Source organism: Mus musculus, chromosome 17, assembly GCF_000001635.26.
Source record: "Mus musculus strain C57BL/6J chromosome 17, GRCm38.p6 C57BL/6J".
In the NCBI taxonomy this organism is placed as follows: Eukaryota; Metazoa; Chordata; class Mammalia; order Rodentia; family Muridae; genus Mus; species Mus musculus.
This window is the reverse complement of record NC_000083.6, coordinates 45,772,002-45,793,941: the sequence shown is the minus strand read 5'-3', so window position 1 is coordinate 45,793,941 and position 21,940 is coordinate 45,772,002. Positions and strand designations below refer to the sequence as shown.

The window sequence follows — 21,940 nt, the reverse complement described above, 5'->3', positions numbered from 1 at the left end:
TTTGTGGCTTGTTGTAATTGTTACTGTTGCAGTTATAACTTGTTTGTTAAAATCTTCCAAAACAGGGAGGTGAATGTGAGCCAAATACAATAATACATGTATAGAAATACCACGATGGAGCTCATTATTTGGTATGTTAAAATGTTAGCGGATGAAGGGGCAGGAGAGATGGCTCAGCACCAGCTGTGCCCAAAGAGCCCAGGTTTGGTTCCCAGCACCCAAATGGTGACACACAAGCATCTGTAACTCTGATTCCAGCAGATTCCGTGCCCTCTTCTGACCTCTTTGGGCATCAGGCACACATATGGAACATATACATGCATGCAGGCAAAACATACATGCCAGTTTACATTTGTATTACAGACTTACTAATATTGTTTGGGATAACACACACCTGAAATCCTTGTCTTACAGAGGCAAAGACAGAGGAGGCTCATGAACTTGAGTTAAGCCTGGACTACAGGGTGAATCTCAGGCAAGCCTGAGCTACAGGGTAAATCTCAGTCAAGCCTGGGCTACACACTGATGTTTTGTCTTATAATAAAAAAAAGAGAGAGAGACAGAAAAGAAAAAAATGTATGGTTGCTACTGTGTTCAAATGCATTATCGTTCTTTTAACAAATAGCTTTTGAAAAGAAAAGTGTTAAGTATTTATGAATAAGATGATATTATAGATAGAATACATTAAAAATTATCTAGTTGAGGAGAAACAAGAGGCTAGCTGGGAAGCAGGTGAGACACGATTGGCAGAAAGCTGATAATTATTAGGGTCAAGTTGGGAGTGTTTGGGATGCATGGTGCTTTGCAAAATTAAAAAGTCTTTTAAGGTTTATTTTTATTTTATTTATTTATCTTATTTTATTTATTGAATGTGTGTGCCTCTGTCTGTCTGTCTCTGTATGTGTCTGTGTGTGCATGTGTGTCTCAGTGTGTGTGCACGTGTATGTGTATGTGTCTCTGTGTGTGTCTGTGTGTGCAGGTGTGTCTGTGTGTTTCTCTCTGTGTGTGCATGTGTGTGTCTAAGTGTATATGTATGTGTTGTCTGTGTTTCTCTGTGTGTGTCTGTATGTGTGTCCGTTTGTATCTGTGTGTCTCTGTCTGTATGTCCATCTGCCTCTGTGTGTGTCTGTGTCTGTGTGTGTGTCTGTGTGTGTGTATGTATGTACTTGAGAGAACAAATACTGAGTCCCACAGAGATCTTTTTTTCAAGAGGATTTGTAAAGGCATCAGCAGTGTGTGTCACCTTAATCCAGCCGCAGAGGGGTGCAGGTATCGTATCCCCTAGAGCTGGAGGTACAAGTAGCTGTGAGCCACTGATGGCCTGGGTCCTCTGGAGCTGGACCCAGGTCCTCTGGAGAAACAGCCAGGGCTCTTGGGCACTGAGCCTCTCCCTAGCCGCAGCAGTGCTGGCTTACTTTCTAAGAAGCTGTTTCAGGGCTGAGAATGTAGTAGCTCAGCAGCAGGATGCTTGCCTAGTGTACAAGGTCCTGGGGCATTCCCATCATGGAAAAATAAATAAATAATGACTTCGTTTTAAAATATGTTTTACTGGTTTTAAACCCTACAGCTTAAGTTGGATGTGGTGACACATACCTATAAATCCAGTACTTGGAAACGCAGAGACTGGGGGATTACAGTAACTTCCAGGTTAGCCAGGCCTTAGTAAGATCCTTGTTCTACCCACCACTATCCCAAAAACCCTAACAGTTTGTACAGTACAGATGAATGTACAATGGGTCATCACAGCACAGTTTATTTTTCTGAGTTTAAAAAGGAAAAGAAGAGATCCCAAGATTTATTTATCTTACTGGCTTTAATACCAAACAGGATCCATCAAGATAATAATTTTAAATGAGCATAGTTAAAGGATGAGACTTTGTGTTTTTAAAATAAAATTAGATTCTGCGCTCATTGCAAGAGAAGCATGACCTAGGAGGTCTGGCAGAACTGGTGGTGAGAAGAGAAGAGACGCTCACCCAGGGCGCTGGGCAGGAGAGAGGGCAAGTTTGTCAGAGAAGGCAAGACTATCTTCACTCAAGGTGTTGGACAGAGTCGTGCAGGGACCAGTCTGAAGCTGGAGGCAGGGCTCCAGCCAGACGAACTGGTGGGCCAGAGAACATGGCCTGCCAGGGGCTGTGTTGGACCAGAAGACCAGGTAAACATGGATGAAGTTTCGGGGGAGGCAAAGGGACATCTGACAACATCAAAGCTTCAGAGACAGAGCTCTTGAGATGATGGGACCGGACGCCACAGAACAGATTCTCTGGCACTCAGTCCTGAAGGCTCTGGCAAAAGGCTTTTATAAAACCTTTCTTGAGACCAGTGAAATGGCTCAGCAGGTAAATGTGCCTGCTACCAAGTTCAGGGACCTGAATTTGATTCCCAAGAACCACAGGGTGGAAAGAGAGAATTGACTCCCTCAAGCAATCCTCTGACCTCCACACACCACACACACACACACACACACACACACACACACACACACACACACACAAACTTGTACAATAAATCAATGTTTACAAAGTTAATGGGCATGGTGGTGGCACACGCTTTTAATCCCAGCACTCAGGAGTCAGAGGCAGACAGATCTCTATGAGGTCAAGGCTAGCCTGGTTCCAGGCCAGCCAGAGCTGGTTACAACAAGAAACACAGGTCTCGAAAACCAAACGAAAAAACCTAATGAAGTCATTGCTTGGCCCTAGAAGTCATTTCTTTCTCTAAGAGGCTGAGCCTCTGGGGCAAGTGGGGTGGGGCCTCGATGACCGGAAGAGGATGCTGAGAAGGTGAGGAAGCAAGTGGGAGACCAGGAAGTGGCCTCAGAAGCCTAGACTTCGTTTTTAGAATGTGTGGGACTCGAAGGAATGGGTTGGCTGATGATTCAGGGTAGGGTCTGTAGGGATGACTAGAGGAAGTCTGTGGGCAGAAGGAAAGGAACAGACAGAGGGACTGAAGACTCGCTAGAGGCAGAGGAAACTGAGGGAGTTGGTGCTTGCCTCTGTGAGGCTGGAAGCCTTGAATGGCACCCACAGCTCTTATTGGTGCCCTCTCCTGAGTGAAAACCAGAGAGATAGGCCCTACCCTCCTGACCACTTGATACTCCATGGGTGAGGATAGCCACCAGGCCTGCCAAGCTACAAAGCCCACCTCTCAACCTCCAGCCCTCCCCCTATCCCATTATGGTTTCAGGAGATTCCACGACCATGACCACCCCTGTCAGCACCACAGTGTTTCCGTCATCACACCCACCATGACCGCCATCGCTGTGACCACCTCCGTCACTGCCCATCACCACAATAATTACTCTCACCAACACAGTTCCGGTCCTCAGAGGGGTCTCCTATTCTGAGAACACGCACACAGCCAAAGAAAGTATCAGAGGCAAGACTCGTGCCTATGGACCCTGTGGCTCGCCAGGAGCTGCCCAGGCCTTGCGCTTCTGACTTCCTTCCAGAGAAGGACATGCCAAAAGCTGGGTTTTCCTTTGCTTCATCTTTCCCATGGCCAGCTATACGGCCTTCCTTAATTCCTACCCCACCCCACCCCAAACCCGCCATTCACTGTCTCTGAGATGGAAAAGTTAAACAGATTTTTCTGAGGGGAAAAAAAAAATCCTTAGGGAAGGGAGTGTATGCAGAGAGATTAGGGGCTGGCTGGAGCCCAGTTGTCCTTGGTCCTCTGAGACTCCAGCTCCCTGCAGGGACATGTTCCCCATTCACCAAGGACTCTTCTTTTCCCCCAACAACCATTTATTTCCTCACTACAATCTGATCCTAACACCCGCAGCAGCCCTGCCCATAAACCCTCTCCCGGGCCTACTAGATGGAGCCCTGAGATAGGAAGGGAGACAGGCAAGAGGCCTGGAAGAGCAGCCTCAGAGAGAGTTTCTGTGTTGAGCAACTTGTTCTGAGCAGCGCTGCCAATTCCCCCTCCTCACTAATCCCCAGGATTAGAGTAAGTGGGGCTGGGGAAGACAGCAAGCAGCCTCTGGAACGACTTGGCACAGCCGTGGTGAGGGGAAGTAGGCAGGCCTGCTCAGGCCTCACACAACCACTGCTGGACAGTCTGGGCATGCTGTCAACCTCTCTGAGCTCCACTGCCTCCTATATATATCAAGGGAGCACTTGGGACACAGGCCCCTGCCATGAGGGCTGGGACAACCCATCCGTAGCCACACAGGCCATCTCAGCATCCTTGAGCGCATGCCTGCCGGTGTCTGCCTCTTTCCCCTGCCCCTTTCTGGGCCCAGAGAGGTCCAGGCCTTGTTTCCATCCTCCCCAGCAGGTAGGGAGGCTTGTGTCACCTGGTTTGATGCACTTGAGGCAGGGTCTTGTACATAGCCCAGGCTGTCTTTAAGTTTACCGTCCCCTTGGCTCTGCCTCCTAAGTGTGACAATGACGGGTGTGCACCCTCACACCCAGATGCCGCTCCCCTGTTTTATGGCCACATCTCTTGATTGTCCTCTCAAAAACCATTTTCACCTGTCACTTTTCTTGTTCAGGGGCTTACCATAGCTCCCCATCACCATACTGACATTAAAGGCCCCTCCCCTGCACCCTAAGACCCAGCCCCTCCATTGCCCCAGGAACCCCTCACCCAAGCCCCGGCCTGAGCCTCACTGACCCACAGCTCTGATCTCCTGCTGCCTCCTGAGTCCTTCCTTGACTTCTGAGCAGGGACTAATTCATCCATCACTGAACTCCGGCAAACTTAATAAGCCATCACCAAACCGAATCTCAAGGAGCATGGAGGGGAGGGCTCTCAATAACAAGTCATAACCCACTTACCAAGCGGATTTGCTTTGGGAAAGAAACAGGTAATTGAATCTCTCCCTCTGGGCACCATCTGTCTCCATTGCTGGAGTCTCACCCACCCAATGCCCACCTGTATCCGGCAGTCCAAAACCGATGAATACCGGTACCAGGGTAGTAATAAAATTACTGCATTATTTCATTGAAAGAAGTGTGGGTATTTGGGGGTACATGAGGGAGGCTTTTAGAAGATGAGAAGAAATAAAGACCAGGGTCAGAGAGAACAAAGTAGGAATAGCACCCCAAGATTTACCTGAGATGAGGTGCACACAGAGAACCTGGCGCTCAGTCATCCTGTTTCCTTTGAATGCTCAGCCATGCTTCCGTCCTTGCAAGTTTCTGGCTTGGCTGCTTAGCAGAAAGTTTCCCAGCCACTGGAAGAAGCCTGGATGCTTTAGCTCTCACACAGCAGGGCAAGGGGCTCCACCCCAGACTGGCTCCAGCTTTCTGAGGGAAACCCCACCCTGGCCCTGGCCCAGCTAACGCCGGTGGCAAGCTACCTCCTCCCTGCCTCGAAGAACCTCTGGAACACGGGATGCATGGTGGTAATCTTTATTCTCACTAGTTGAGGATTACAGAGAGCAAGTGCAAGCTTCAAACCATAGAGTCCTAGCCTGCTCCGCCTTCTATTAGCCCTCCAGTACCCTGCAGATGAGGCTTGCCTTCTGGAACCACACTGGTGGTGATTCAGGACAGGGATGGTAACCTGGCAACTGGGCAGTAACCAAGTTCAGAGTGGTAACTGAGCCATGTTCCTTGTTTTTGAGCCCTGTTCCGTAGTATGCTCACAGTTCCTGTGAAGACCAGCAGACATGTAGCCCCTCACCCCCCACCCCCATACCAAAGCCAACCTTCCTCTAGGGTCCCATTACAGAGTAGGACAAGGGCCACATTCAAGTCAAGGCTGCCTAGCAGCAAGGATAGGCATCATGGGGATAGCTCCAGAGCCTATCAGGGGACCAGAGAGGTCAGCAGGATCAGAAGCCACAGGGTGCCCGGCCACTGGGGACACTGGGAGGGGTGATGAACTATGTTAGTAAAGGAAGTGAAGAGGGTAGACACTTAGTGGGCATCTGAGATTGTGTTCTTAAATGTCAGTTTTGTACCCCTGCCCGGCCTGGAATTCTTTATCTAAACCAGACTGGCCACTCATTCACAGAGATCCACCTGCCTCTGCCTCCTGAAAATGCTGGGATTAAAGGTGTGTGCCACTATGCCCAGATTATGTTATTTTTTGAGAGAGAAGGTCTCTCTGTGTAGCATAAGCTGGTCTTAAACTCTCAATCCTCCTGCCTCAGCCTTGTGAGCCACGGAATTACAGGAACTGTTCCACACTACACCTCAGCTCTGTCACCTTGTCCTACGTCGTGACAAATGGTATGATTATTCGTACACTCCACTCCAGACACGGAAACAGGAGGCAGTGAGTCTCTCGGGCCTGGTGATGTTCCGAGATCATCAGATGAGTCGACTGGAATGTGGGGAGGATTCAGACAAAACAGACAGCAAGAGGCTGCACTGCTCTCTCGCCTGAGGGAAGAGTCCCACGGCCTTGTTTAGGTCACTGTATGAGTTTGACTTAGCAGAACCAGCTGTGTAAATCATGAGTCCTGAGTTCAACCTTCACCCTGCCTCTCGCTATGTAACCTGTGGTTAGAATCCTAAATTCTCCGAGCTTTAGATCCCTCTACTACAAAGGGAGATTAAACCAGCTTCCAATTATTTAACGATTAATACATGCCAGATGCTTCACAATTATTTGTATGAATTAGTTCACTTAATTCTAACAAAAACTCATGGAACAGTTACTATTATTTCCCTTATTTCATATATTAAAAAACAAAACAAAGGAAAAAAAAACAAACAAACAAACAGAGCCCGGTGGCACATGTCTTTAATCCTAGCACTCAGGAGTTTGAGGCTAGCCTGATCTACAGAGTGAGTTCCAGGACAGCCAGAGCTACACAGAGAAATCCTGTCTCAGAAATAAATAAGCACAAGAGAGCTAATAATAAAGTGATGCTTTTTGCCTTCCACCGTATGCACTGCCTAGTGTCTCCTGAGGTTGAGTGACTTTGTGTCGTATGCTTCACAAGGGAAACACAGTAGTTCACACTGGAAGCCAGGCATGGTAGCACACACCTCTAGTCCTAGCACTCGGGAAGCGAAGGCATGAGGATCTCTGTGAGTTCAAGGCCAGGTTATCTACATAGGGAGTTCTAGGCCAACCAGACCTATGGGGTAAGATCTTGTCTAAAATATGGGGGGACAGGGGGGGAGGAAGAAAGAAAGAAATTAGTTTTACGTTGGACAAACAACAGCACAAACAGGGTGCAGCAGGCTCAGCAAATGTCCCAAGTTCACGTCTACATTCAACTCACACTTATAGCCAGTGGCGATAGCTCTCCAGTATTTACACAATGCACATAGCCGAGAACCAGAGGACAGGAGACACTGTCTGAAGATAGACAGCGGTAGGTACTATGGAGTGAACCAGAAATGGAACGTGAAAGGTTGCTAGGCAGGAGGTTCAGAGAAGTCCCTGCTCAAGGACAAATGACAGGACAAAGGAGCCCCACTTGTAGATGTCTGGGTGAATTGTCCAGGCAAAGGGGACAACTGGTACAGGTGTTCATCACGGTCTCTCACCTGGAACACCCAAGAAACAAGAAGGTTCAAGGGGCAAGCTGGACAACGAACCAAGGAGTAGGATGGGGAGGTCAGAGGAGCAATAGGGGTTGGTTAGGTAGGGTTTCATGAACAGCCATGTGCTGGCTTTTTTTTTCCTGGAGGAGATGAGGGTCTCTATCTGAGCTAAGCATGGCATGGTCTGGAGTACAGTTGAGCAAAATCTCTGGCTACTGAGGATGAGGGGAAGCTGAGCAAGGCGGGGATGGTTCCGAGCCACTGTCAGATCCAGCTGAGATGGGATGCAGGCCTGATCACATGGCGATGGTGACCCTCGAGGGCTGTGGATGCATTCTGAAGGCAGAAGCAGTCAGATTCACTCACCATCTGCACTGTGCTGTAGAAAAAGAGAAGGAAGCCCAGGTTAGACTAGGAATGTGGCTCAGGTGCAAAGCACTTGACAGACATGGACAAGACTGAGTTCAGTGCCTGGGTCGGAGGAGGAGGAGAAGGAGGAGGAGGAGGAGGAGGAGGAGGAGGAGGGAAGGAAGGAAGGAAGGAAGGAAGGAAGGAAGGAAGGAAGGAAGGAAGGAACTGAGCTGGGGAAGAAAGCGTGGAGAATCATGTCCTATAGGCCAAAATAAGACAACACAGAAGACTTCTCTGGAAACAGGCACGAATGCTTTCAAAAAGTGAATGTCTTTCAACTAAAACATTGCATTTCAAGAATGTGTTCTGAGTAAATATGTCTGACAGTGCATTCAGTTTCACTGCCAAGCAGGGAGGGGGTTGTGTGGGTGTGCAGGGAGAGCGGTTCTTGACTATGTGGACATAATACCAAAACCAGGAAACACTTCTGCAATCAGGTAATCACCAAAATTTGAATACTCCATGACCCTCGGACAGATTTGTTGGTGCATCTTATTAAGTACAAGCCAGCAGGTCATAAATCGTGATCATCAACAAGGCACTGCGTTAGTCAAGAACATGGAGACCACTTCAGGTGCTCTGCTCTGCTTAAACACAGGGGATTCTATATTTACAACGCTGGGAAGGGATGGCTCAGCTTTCCTGTTAGGTCTTAGGAAGTCAGGAAGTGGCTGAAACCACAAGACACCTGAGCCTCCAGGATCAAAGCAACGCAAAAGCCTAAATCCTGTATCTGCCAAAGCCCACGCATCTGCCCTCAGACGGTGAGCAACACTGGAGCTTCTTTTCCATTCACCGAAGCCTGTGGCGGTGTCGCTCTTTGGCACCCAGGGGATTCTGAGGACTCTCGTTCTCTGGCTTCTGGCCCCTCCTGGGCAGAAAAGGGAGGGAAATATCCTGAGCTGCCAGCAGACAGTACTGCATACGTTCATAAGTATGGCTTTACAAAGATAACATGCCAAAGATACGGCTGATAGAATAAACACTGTGGTGAGCCACACCCCCTAATGCCCGGAACTTATGACTGTTGTGTCACCAGGCCAAGGGGACTTCACAGACATGATTAAGTCTATAGATCTTGAAATCAGGAGAACCTCACGAGTCCTTAAAAGCAGAGACTGTTCCCTCTGGCTTCCCCTTTGCCAGATCGCCGCCTTCTGCAAACCTGCTTCTAGCAAGGTTTAGAAAAGGATTCTCCAAGCCCAGGGATCCCCAGATCTAGGATGGGAGGTGTCGTTTTCTCTAAGCAACACCAAGTTGTTGATCCAAAGGGGAAATGGCATCCTTTCTCAAAAGAGTAGTCATCCTGCTCTCTTGGCTCCGTCTCCCTCAGCACATCTGGGATGTGTTTTCTAGAAGCTTCCCCCTGGAGGCTTGGGCCTGGTACAGAAATTGAGGAGACTGGAAATGAGTGAGGCTCATGCCAGGACCCACCAACAGCACCTACTTTCCACAGGAAGCCACATCAGTAGAGATGCCGCCATGATTTTGCAAGAGAGTTCCAGGGAAAGCCCTCTTGGGTTTTGGCTGGTGGAAGCAACTCAACTGCCCCAGGCGCCTCACGCTACCTAGCATCCTGCCTGCCTTTGCTCCCTGTCCAAGACCAACCTTCAGCATCTATCTTGCCTTTCATTCCAAGGTCCCCCACTGACTATCGCACCCGACTCCTTCAAGCGAGGCCATCCTGGCTCTTCTGCCTTGAGCCTCGTTTAGTAACAGAGAACCTCCTCATGTGACCACCTCCTCTCTGTATTCCCAGGTTCCTGTGTCTGGAAAACAGAGCCAGTCCAGGTGTCCCTTCTGAAACATACCAGAAGCTCATAAGAACTCCTCAATGCTCCCGGCATGGTAGCCGTCTAGTCTCCTCTGGCCTTTCTGGCTAGACACAGTCAACCATGCTCTTCCTCATTCTGCCTAGAGTCCCAGCACTGTGCTTATATCTATGTTCGAGTGTGTGTGTATGTGTGTGTGTGTGTTGTGCATGCATGTACATGTGGGTACATTCACCCATACATACACATATGTAGGCCAGAGTTCAGCATCTGACGTCTTCTTCAGTCGATCTTCACCTTAGTTTTTGAGACAGGTTCTCTCACTGAACCTGGAGCTCAATGTTTCCGACCAGACTGGCTGGCCAGTGAGCTTCTCCCAGCCCCACCCACCTGGGATCCTCAGGTCTCCACCTGCCTTCTAGCACTGAAATTACAGATGTGTGCCACGGTGCCTGAGTTTTACGTGTGTGCCTGAGATCCGAACCCGGGTCCTTTTGCTTGCACAGACAAGCACTTTACTCACTGAGCTAAAGTTCTAGTTCCCCGCTCCCCTCCCCATTTGTATGTTCTTAATCTTTGCTCGAGAGAAGAAAAGGAAGATGTCTGTCTCCTACCAGTGATAGAAACGAAGCCATAGGGTCACCTCCCCTTCTCTTAAAAGACCATGTGAACGGAGGGCCTGGGAGGGCTTGCTTCTTTCATGGTCCTGACAAGTGAAGGTTCTTTCCTTAGCCACCTGGCCCCATCCCATCACCCACACAGGTGCCTACAGCTCCTCCAACTCTGCAAGACTCTGCACTGGAAAATCACCCAACCTTTTCACCACCCCCAAAAGTCCTGGGCACAGAAATGGCTCCCTGAGGGTAGTGATGGCATCTGTACCTGCCCAGGGGATTCCATAAACGCTTTAGGAAACTGGAAAGGTAGGATGGGGTCACCTGACTTTGGGAAAAGAATGCCTCCGAGGAACCTGGAGGAAGAGGCTGGTGAGGGCTCCGCTACTCGCAAGCACCTGTATGGAGGAGTAGGTGAGGTCGGCAGGTTGTCCTGCCTCAGCCTCAGAGCTCTAGAGCTCTGTGTTCTCCCATCCCCGACCCAGTGTGGGACATCTGCCTCACCCGGGTCCTTCCCCACAGCATGGCATAAGCCAATGGTTCCTACTGTGCCTCATCCTAGACACAGGGGCTCAAGAGAGCCCAAAGTGAAGGACAGACGGCTTGTCAGGACGCAAGTGCCAGAATCTCAGTTTACTCCTGTGAGACGTGTCTCTGCTCCTTGGCACTGCAGCCTTCCCCACCCTGGTAGAGTCACTTAGGTCGGTGACCCTTACTTTGCATCCCACTCGAGGTAAACAGGCGTCCTCCACCTCAGATTTCCCCACTGTGCACTGAGCTGCTGTAGGCCCAAAGTGACCATGGACTTAAGAAACCTTTTTTTTCTTGGAGATGGTTTCTGTGTAGCGCTGGCTGTCCAGGAACTCACTCTGTAGACCAGGCTGGCCTCAGATTCACAGAGAACCTCCTGTCTCTGCCTCCAGAGTCCTGAGATCAAAGCCACCACACCTGGCTCACCCACCTGTCACTATGTAAACTGGAAAGCTCAGCCTGTTCACATTCGGGAGCATCCTGTTAAAGAAATGTCACTATGGCCGCAAATGATCGCCATCAGTATTTGACACCGGCCTGGAATGATTTGACAAAGCTACTAGATAAAAAGGTAGACTAGAGATACATAGATTTTTTTTTTTGGAAGAAAAAATTATTACCACTGGACAGTATTATTAGTACTTGAATGTTTCACAAGAATCACCCGTGCAGGTAGAACACTTGCTGATCTTCCAGAAGACAGGGGTTGGATTCCCAGAACCCGCACGGTGGCTCTCAGTAATCTATAACTCCAGGTCCAGAGGACCCAATGCCTTCTTCTGGCCTCTGCCAGCACCAGACATGCAGGTGGTGCACAGGCATACATTCAAACTTGCATAAGATAAAAATCAATTTTTTTCTTAAAAGGCATCATCTGCAGGCTCTCTTCCCTTATGTATCTTTTTCTTTTTTTTTTAAGATTTATTTATTATTATATGTAAGTACACTGTAGCTGTCTTCAGACACACTAGAAGAGGGAGTCAGATCTTGTTACGGATGGTTGTGAACCACCATGTGGTTGCTGGGATTTGAACTCTGGACCTTCGGAAGAGCAGTCGGGTGCTCTTACCCACTGAGCCATCTCACCAGCCCCATCTTTTTCTTTTAACATTCATTACTTTCAGGGTTTTTTGTTTGTTTGTTTGTTTTAAGACAGGGTTTCTCTGTATAGCCCTAGCTGTCCTGGAACTCACTTTGTAGACCAGGCTGGCCTCGAACTCAGAAATCCGCCTGCCTCTGCCTCCCAAGTGCTGGGATTAAAGGCGTACACCACCGCCGCCCAGCTCTCCTGTTGTTTTTAAAAGCACTTTGAGTCCTGACTAAGCTGCCCCTGTGCACAGTGGGTGTGGCCGTCCACTGGGCCGGCTGGGAGCAAACTGCCAACAGCCATGTCCTCAAGGAAAAGCAATGTTTCTTTTTTCAACATCTATCAACAGCCAAAAGTTAGGTGTACTATGGGGGCCCATCCTCTTGGCTTTTCCTTTGAGACAAGGTGCCACTAACTGCCCCAGCCAAGCCTCGAACTTACGATCCTCCTGCCTTGCCCTGCCCAGTAGCAATGATTACAGTTTGTACTACAAAATGGTTAATCTTCACCACAGAACTTAGCAAAGTGCCTAAAAACAAAATGTCCTAAGCACAGAAGGTCACTAACAAAATGATGGGGGATGGGGGTGGGGTGCCACTTATGAAAACGACATCACATAAAACACATTTTAAAATGTGCAGGCATAAGTGGAAAGAGCTATAAAACCCAAACAGGGAACACTCCACAGACCTGAGTAAATAAAGGGGGACCTTGCTCATGGAGAAAGAGTAGTCTCCTGAATACGTCACTATCACTGTAAATGAGCTATCGGTTTAGTGGACTATGTATGGGCACGAAGGATCAGTTGCCGTGGGAGCCATGGGATGATGACAATTTTAATTGGGGGTGGGGGGACATATATAAAAGAATAGACAGAAAAATTCCAGAGAAAAGCAAAGCACACTAAGCACGGAAGGGTAGGTCTGGCAGACATTCTGCAGAACACTGCACAGCAAGAGTAATTAAAATGGCTGGAGCCCAGAGTCCGCACAGGATCAGCTGTGGAGAATAAAAGGACCCAAATAAACAGGAGAATTCAATAAATTGAGTCACTTCACCAGATATTTAGATGGCAAATAAATAAATCTGGACTCCTTACCTCACTCTTAGCATGGAAATAAATTCCATCAGGATCGAAGAACTGAAGAAAACACTGGAAAAATAAAACCATAAAAGTACAAAAAAAAAAAAAACCAAAAAAACAAAAATATCAACTTATACACAAGTCAAGGGATCTGGCTCAGCAGTTAAGAGCACCAGCTGGGGGCTGGTGAGATGGCTCAGCAGTTAGGAGCGCAGACTGCTCTTCCAAAGGTCTGGAGTTCAAATCCCAGCAACCACATGGTGGCTCACAACCATCCGTAATGAGATCTGATGCCCTCTTCTGGTGTGTCTGAAGACAGCTACAGTGTACTTACATATAATAAATAAATAAATCTTAAAAAAAAAAAAAAAGAGCACCAGCTGCTCTGTGCTGAGGCTCAGTTCCCAGCACCCACATGGAAGCTCCTAAGAACTCACAACCCCAATTCCAGATAACCCAGCACCCTCTTTGGGCCTGCAAAGGTATAGCATGCACACAGTGTACATACAGACAGGCAAGTGCGCGCGCACACACACACACACACACACTCTCACTCACTCACACATACACACTCACACACACACTCACTCACACACACTCACTCACTCACACACACTCACACACACACTCACATACTCTCACTCACTCACACACTCACTCACACACACTCACTCACACACACACTCACATACTCTCACTCACTCACACACATACTCACACACACTCACTCATACACACACTCACACACACACACTCACACACACTCACTCACTCACACACACTCACACACACACTCACATACTCTCACTCACTCACACACTCACACACACTCACTCACTCACACACACTCACACACACACACTCACATACTCTCACTCACTCACACACTCACTCACTCACACACACTCACTCACACTCACACACACACACACTCACATACTCTCACTCACTCACACACACACTCACACACACACACACTCAGACACACACACACACACACACACACACACACACACACACGTTTCTAAAAATGTTTGTGAAAATGATTGTGTGATCCCCGGGTATCAAGTTTCCTAGACACAGGACAAACAGAAGTCATAACAGAAGTAATTAATACATGCACCCACAAAGAAATTACAAGGAAAAACATTATAAATAAAAATCAAAAGATAAAATCAGAGATCAGAGGAAGACACCTGTAAGATGCATGACAATGTACCGGTTTTCATAAGTTAAAAGCATCGGTTTTGGTTAGTTTGAGTGTGTGCACACACTTGTGCATGCATGTGTGCGTGTATGCTGCATGTACATGTGTGAGTGCATGTCCTGTGAATGCATGTATATGTGCAAGCATACGTGCATGCGTGTAGAGGATACAAGTCAGCCTCAGGTGTTGTCCCTCAGACACCGTCTTCCTTGTGTTTGGGGACATTATTGGGATGTGGGGCTTGCCGCTGATTCAGGTAGACTGACTAGCCAGAAAACCAGAGGGCTTGCATGTCCCCATCTCCAGTGCTGGGATGATAATGGCTTTTTGTGTGGTTTCTGAGGATCATGCACGAGTCTTCACCAGTTGCAAGGCCAGCAATTTACCCACCAAGCTACCTCTCCACCACCTGGCTTGTTTTTGTTTTAGGAGGCGTCTCGCTGTAGCCCAGGCTGGCCTTGAGCTAGCAATCCTCTTTCCTCTGCCTCCTGAATTCTGGGATTCCAGATGTGCACCATGATACCTAGCAAAAAATAAATGAATGATTGCCTTTCAAAGAATAAAGAAAAAAGCCAGAGATCCAATAGAAGCACAACAAAGAACATAGCAAGCCTCATTTTCTCTCTCTCTCTCTCTCTCTCTCTCTCTCTCTCTCTCTCTCTCTCTCTCTCTCTCATACACACACACACACACACCTAGCAAATAAAAATATAATATCTAGGGGCTGGAGAGATGGCTCTGTGGTTAAGGGAACTTGTTACTCTCACTGAGGACTTGGGTTCCGTTCACAGCACCACATTAGTGGTTTCAAACTGTCCTTAACTCCGGTTCCAGGAGATCCATCCTCTTCTTACCTCTTGGGCTACCAGGCACACTCGTAGTACACATGAATACACACAGGCAAAACACTCACACAGATAGAATAAAATAAGTAAAGCTTTTAAAAGATTAATACATAATGTCCCATCTCATTAATGATTTGAAATGCAACTTTCAGCCAAGTGTAAGTTTTCATTTATCAACCCAACAATGATTAGGAAAGTCAGGAACACCCAGCGCTGTGGAGGATCTGGCTACGTGGGCCGTCTCCCATAATGCCACCAGAAAGAACGCTAACACATTCTGAAGGGCATTCCAGCACTGTTAGTCAACTTGGCAACCTTCCACCTAGTGTGAGAACTTTTAGTGTTTTGTTTGTGTTTTCCTTTTCTTGTGAAGGCAACTAGAGAAATGCCCAACAGACATGTATACAAAAATGCATAACACAGAGAGAGAGAGAGAGAAAGGAAGGAAACACACAGCTGGAATTCTAGTACCCCAAAGGCTGAGGCAGGAAGATCTCAAACTCAAGGTCATCCCTGGACTACATAGCAAAACAAACAAACAAGCAAACAAACAAACTGCCTTACAAAGAAGAGTTGGCTGTGGGGCTCCCAGAGTTGGATATGGTAATTCTGAAGTTGGGGAGTTAAGACATGAAGATTGATCAGGAGTTCAAAATCAGCCTGAGCTACATAGAAAATTTAAAGCCAGACTGGTACATATACAGAGATTCTGCAGTGTGTGGCCAGTCCCAGAGAGACCTGTTGACTCTAGGCCAACTGAGGCTATAAAGTGAGACCCTTGTTTCCAAGAAAACAATCAAATGAAAAAAAAAGAGAGAGAGAGAGAGGAAAGGACTTTTTAGAAAGAAAGAGAGAAAGAAAGAAAGAAAGAAAGGAAGGAAGGAAGGAAGGAAGGAAGGAAGGAAGGAAGAAAGAAAGAAAGAAAGAAAGAAAGAAAGAAAGAAAGAAAGAAAGAAAGAAAGAAAGAAAGAAAGGTAGATCAGCAAGATGCCTCAGGGGTTAAAAAATGCTTGCCGCTAAGGCTAATGTCCTGAAAGTCATGGAGACCGAGGGCCCCTCTTCCTACTGCTGGTGGCACCACAGGATATATGCCTGCCACCTTCGTGTCCCCTGACTTTCTCTCTAGCCACCTCCTCCACCCCACACTTGCCCTTTGGGAGGTGAGCAAAGATGTCCTTCTGGAAAGGTCTGTGGCGACCTCTGGGGTCATAGGTGAGAGGGCCTCCCAGATACAGGGGGTGGGTGGGAGCCAGGAACTACGACAGCTGGCAGCTGGGCTTGTGGGTGAGTGAGCAGTGGCTGCTGTGGTGAGGAGGGAAGAATTTGTGGGAAACATGGCTGGCAGAAATAGCTGCAGGTGTGCGCACCCGCACGCAGCCTCAGAGAGGGGCTTCCTGCCCTCATCTGGCTTGCCCAGGGTCTGTCCCGCAGACTGCTGGTCACCTGTCTCCTCTGCAGGCTTTGAGTCACTTCCTGTGTTTTTCTTTCCCCCAGGTATGCTCCTGACTCACAACTCTCTTTCCTGTCCCTCCCTGTCTCGGGGGCAATGACAAGGCCCACCTATGGGTCAAGAGAAATGTCAGATTACCTTGTCCCTCCTGTCCCTGAATCTGTAACCACGGTTGTAAGGAATGTCACTTCAAGGGTTATTTCAGCCGGTTCTGCACCCTAGAACCTCAGTGACTGTGACCCTGACCCTTTCCTCCAGGGACGAGGACTGTAGGGCAGCTGGATCCAGCGCCAACTCCAGGTCCTTCCCTGCACTCTAGTCCTGTATCCCAGGATGCTCAGAAGGGTTTTATGGGGGAGGTGGGGGGAGGAAGGCAATGAATCCAGGTAACGAACCTAGTGAGCTGTACTCTCAGCCCCTTTTGTATCCTCAAGGTAAAATTTTACCGTTGATCAAGAAGGCAAGCTCAGAAGCGGGGGAGCACACTCTCGGCTTTTTATTCTAGACTGTGTCCTTTTCCCATTGGCCGGGGTCTTACCTCACATCTTTCCTGATAGGCTTGAAAGGATAAGAGCTAAGGGAAAAGGGGTTTCAACTTTAGGCCAAAAATGCAGGGAGCCTTTGTGTAAACAAATAGTTTACGTAGCGCGTGCGGAAAGGTTTTACAAGGTGAGGATGAGATGACAAGATTTAGTTCCTGTTCATAATCACAGACTTGGAATATGGGATAGAAAATGCTTAATACTCCTGGCCTTGAACTCACAGATATCCACCTGCCTCCGCCTCCCCCCCGCCCCCCAGGCTGGTCTACAGCACAAGTTAGGTGGCTAGGGCTACAGAGAGAAACCCTGTTTCCAAAACAAACAAACAAACGAGGAGGCGGAAAGGGAAGAAGGAGAGGAAGTGAAGGAAGAGGAGGAGGAAGAGGAGGAGGAGAACAGAAAAGAAAAATAAACACAACCAGGCATCTTCCCCTTTGGGGAGAGCTTTTGTCAGCCCCTTTGTCAGATCTTCAACCTCTCCCTCCAGCCCTTTCCTCCTCTAGAGTCCACATAACCCATGACTCACCTGCTAGGCAAAGAACCTACGTTACCCCGACTAGGAGTTACAGGAATGAGTGTGTGGCTGAACTTTGGCCGATGAGACCCAGAAGCAAGTTCTGGGAACACTTCTGGGGAAAGTTTCCTTAATCTTAAAGACGGACCTAGACAGACAGACGGGTTCTCTGCAGCCTCCGAGCACATCACCTCAGGACAAGATCTCTGGCGCTTGCATCAGCAGCTATCGGTCAACCTTTAGGGCAAGTGCATCCAAGGAGTGAAGCAGCGCCTTGAAGAGAAAGAGACAGGACTAAGTTCTAGAAAGTACGACTCATCAGAGCTTTCCTTTACGCTCTTGACTGTGGGTGCAACATGAGCAGATGCCTCGGGTCCCTGCTGTCATAACCTTCCTCCATAATGGACTGTATCCTCAGAATGCAAAGGCCAGAAAGACATTGTGCCTCGCCAGAGGACATCAGCTGACAGTCAATAGACAGCTAGGTTGGAAAGAAAACACCCCATTTCCCTAGCTATTTATATCTAGAAATTGATTCCATCAATGCTATAACCAGCACACGAAATTTGAAAGATGCTGATGCAGACTCTTGTTGCTGACCACATGGGGTTGTCTTTATATTCAAGACCAGATAAAATAAGACAGAGGATGGCATCTAGAAAGATGGCTCCGGCAGTCGAGAGGCCGTAGAGCTCTTGCAGAGGACCTGGTTCAGCTCCCACCACCGTGTGGCAGCGCAAAGTCATCTATGACTCCAGTTTAAGAGGGACCCGACGCCCTCTTCTGGCCTCCACGGGCACTGTGCACACAGCGTACACATATGCATGCAGATCCACAAACACTCATATGCATAAAATAAAAATAAATCTTGGAAAGAGAGAGAGAGATTTGAAGACATTGGAAAGCAATTAAAGCAATTAGTTCTCAAAGAGCCTCTACTAATGTTTCCCAAAGGGAAGTTGGTCAACTGTCGTCTACTCCATTATAAACACAAGTAGACTCGAAAACCAGCACAAAGCCCACCATACTCTGAGCATCACTACTCACTAAGACACACTGGGATAGTACTGTAACTTTTTATTTTTTAAGACCTTTTCTTCATTTGTGTGTGTGTGTGTGTGTGTGTGTGTGTGTGTGCATGTGTGAAGATATGTGTGTGTATGTATATATGTGTGGGAGTGCCTTCAGAGGTCAAAACAGGGTGTTGGATCCCCTAGAGCTGGAGTCAGAGATGGATGTGAGTTGCCTGATGTCGGTGATAAACTCTAGCCTGTGCTCCAGCCCTTGTGTAATTGAGGTGGTGGAGGTGGTGAAGGAGGAGGAGGAGGAGGAGGTGGTGGTGGTGGTGGTGGTGGTGGTGGTGGTGGTGGAGGTGGTGGTGGTAGAGATGGTGGTGAAGGTGGTGGTGGTGGAGAAGGAGGAGGTGGTGGTGGTGGTGGAGGTGGTGGTGGTGGAGGAGGAGGAGGTGGTGGTGGTGGTGGTGATGGTGGTGGTGGTGGTGGTGGAAGGAGGAGGGAGGTGCTGGTGGTGGAGGTGGTGGTGGTGGTGTAGGAGGAGGAGGAAGAGGTGTGGGTGGGGGTGGGGATGTTTGTGGTGGAGGTGATGGTGGTGGTGGAGGTGGTGGTGGTGGTGGAGGTGGTGGTGGTAGCAGTTGAGACAGGGTCTCACTGTGTAGCTCTGGTGTGGAACTCACTCTGTAGACAGGCTAGCCTCGGGTTTGTAGGTTTAACGGTGTGCTGATATCCAGGAATCTGGAATATGGGATTGAAAGGCAGGTCTATTGTAAACACATAGTCTGATGTCCAGAGTGAATCTTTCATCCAGTTAATTTGAATATTAACTTTTTCCCCTTTTTGGTGCTTTGGGTATGCTAAGTAAGTATTCAAGTGGATAAAATCCTTTAGTTAAAAAAAAAAATCTTCCTAAGAAAAAAAGAAAAGAGAAGCCGATGGAGTGACATCTGATCAATCGCCCCCGAGCGAGCGCATAGCCACCACGCCTCGGGATCGCTCTTCCTGGGCAATAATAACTTCCTGTGTTCTCTTACTCATTTGAGTTTCTATTACTTGCAGCCAAAGGGCCGTGACATTACTGGGCACTTGGGAAACCAAGAGTGTCTTTGTCAGCACGTGGGTTCCGTGGCCTGAGGAGAAAGGAGGTGTGTTTTCCAAACCTGCTGTTTATGTTTCACTAAAGACCCCATGAATGAGCCACCAGAGAGATGAGGGAGGCCTTAGGAAAGGAGATCATGTGTGGAGAAGGAGACAGACAGAGGCCTCCAGGGACCTGAGGGAAAGGCTCGGAGGCGGTCCGTACTGTTTGCTTATCACCATTCCTACCGCCACAAAGTATAGGCGCTCTCAGGAGCTCATTCATAGAAAACTGGTTTCCTATGATAAAGTATAATATATCCATAGGGTGGTCACCAACCTCCCCAAAACAGAAGACACCAGCCAAATGGGAATTAGATGATGCCACACAACAGCCTCCATCAAGGGCCTATCCCTCCACCTTGAGGGAGAGGTCTCTACCAGGCTCCTCCCCAGAGTGCTCAAGTCTCCCTCACCTCTGGTAGTCCCGCTTCCCCTGGAGGACAGGGACCCCACTTCTATGTCTCAGGGCCATGTAGGCCCAGCTTAGAAGTTAGGCTGAACTACCTGGGCCCCCTGAAGGGAGAATCAACTGCTAAATATAGAAGAGATGGTACAGAGAAGAAAGCTAAGTAGTCAGGAAAGCCAGGTTCCAGACAGGGTACCATGCAGAGCCAAGCAAGGAGAGCCCGAGCGAGGCGGAGGAAGGGACCAGGAAGGAGACCGAGTGGGAGTAGGGTCAGCAGGACTCCAAGGAGATTGAAGCCCACACAGCACGGGGAAAGGACAGCGAGACAGCCCACAAGACTGACTCCCAATGCAGGGTCTACACAGCTGTGTGCACAGAAACCTGAAGTCAATGTTTTTAAAAATGAATATATGATATGTACGCATGTATGCTTGTCTGGTTAGAAGCAGATTGGACCCAATTCCAGTGTCTGACAGGGACACAGCATGTTGCCCACAGTAGGCGACCTGCTGGGAGGACAGAGTAAAGGAAAGGAGGAGCAATGGAGAAGTTGGGAGGAAGAAGCTGGCTCTATGAATGGTCTCCAAGGAGGAAGCGGCAGATCCCAAGCCCTTCCCACACACTGAAGCCCGAGAAGGCCCTACTGGAAATCCCCAATCGATCTCACTGTAGGTGTCCAGGGCCAGGCACAGGGGAGCTGGTGGGGGCCCAGAAGGACAAGGGATGGGTTAGCTTCTCTAAGCCAGGCCTTCTGGGGAAGCTGGGGGCAGTTGGGAGGAGAGGACATAGTTAAGTTGAGGAGGGCTTAGAGCCAAGTATCTGTTCTCGTGGGGAAGACAGACCCTCTCTGGTTGGTGCTGGCAGTCTGCACAAAGAAGGTAGGCCAAGTGCGCAAGTATCAGGAAACACCCCTAGAACTTTTCCTCCATCCTGACTCCAGCCCACGTTCCCCACCCCAACATATATGAAACTCCTGCTCAGGGGGAGCCTTGGTGTTTTTGTTTGCCCTGTGGCTAGTTGGCTTGTCATGTCTGCTTTCTCATCTGTCAAATGAGGTTGATTCACTGGCACTTAAGAACTGCTCATGAGTAACAGAATGGTCCACAGGAAGTACCGGGAGATGGTGACCACTGGTCAGTGTCCACACCTTTCCCAGGGCCCCAGGCTGCTTCCTGAATAACACTCAGCCTCTAAACTTAGACCTCAGACCCGCTGCCTGTCTGCTCTGAGACCTGTGACCTCCTAAGGTCAAGGCAGAGGTGAGATGAGTCAGAAAAGAACACCCAGAGTAGGTGAGATGCAGGATCAAGGAAGAAAGAAAGCCAGCTTCCCATACAGGATGCCTGATGTCCACAAAGATGCACTGCAGGGAACTGGGGTGGGGACGCCTGGCACACCAGCTTGAGCCTGGGCCAGCTCCCGGCACCAGCAAGAAGTATAGAGAGGTCCAAAAGGCAGGGCATGTGCCTGACCCTGCCTCCTCCAGGAGGGAGACAAGGGAGGAACATGCAGGAGTTTGAACACACACACATAAACACACACACACACACACACACACACACATGCATGCGCGTGCGCCAGGTGAGCAGCCTCCACCTCAATGGCAAAGCTGCCATCTGCCACCAGGAACTGGCAGTACTGGCAGAGACAAGGGCAGAGACCTGGGGAAGGGAACAATGCACTTTGTGTTCAGTAGGCACAGTGGGACGAGTAGCTTTCTTCGTTTTCCTAGAATAAGTGGAGGCATGGGAGTGGCGTGAGCCCTGTTCTGCCTAGGAAACCTGACTTGACCCTGTGCGCCCGGCAGGAGTCCCTGTTCCATACCCTCCACCTTCAGTGACCCCTCCACAGCCACCCCACCACAGGCCCA

General features: G+C 48.8%; 2 long non-coding RNA genes across 2 annotated transcripts in view; both read right to left on the bottom strand.

Annotated features, from left to right (window-relative positions):
- Gm46607 overlaps positions 1 to 5,209 on the bottom strand; it is a 36,928-nt gene extending 31,719 nt beyond the window's left edge. Inside the window, exon 1 of the long non-coding RNA XR_001782269.2 lies at positions 5,062 to 5,209. This is a non-coding gene — a long non-coding RNA (predicted gene, 46607). The remainder of the gene's footprint in view (positions 1 to 5,061) is intronic.
- A 7,480-nt stretch (positions 5,210 to 12,689) lies between these two features.
- F630040K05Rik (RIKEN cDNA F630040K05 gene) overlaps positions 12,690 to 21,940 on the bottom strand; it is a 46,747-nt gene continuing 37,496 nt past the window's right edge. Inside the window, exons 3-5 of the long non-coding RNA NR_152153.1 lie at positions 17,524 to 17,784; positions 12,969 to 14,683; positions 12,690 to 12,868 (exon numbers count right to left, since the gene is read on the bottom strand). This is a non-coding gene — a long non-coding RNA (RIKEN cDNA F630040K05 gene). The remainder of the gene's footprint in view (positions 12,869 to 12,968; positions 14,684 to 17,523; positions 17,785 to 21,940) is intronic.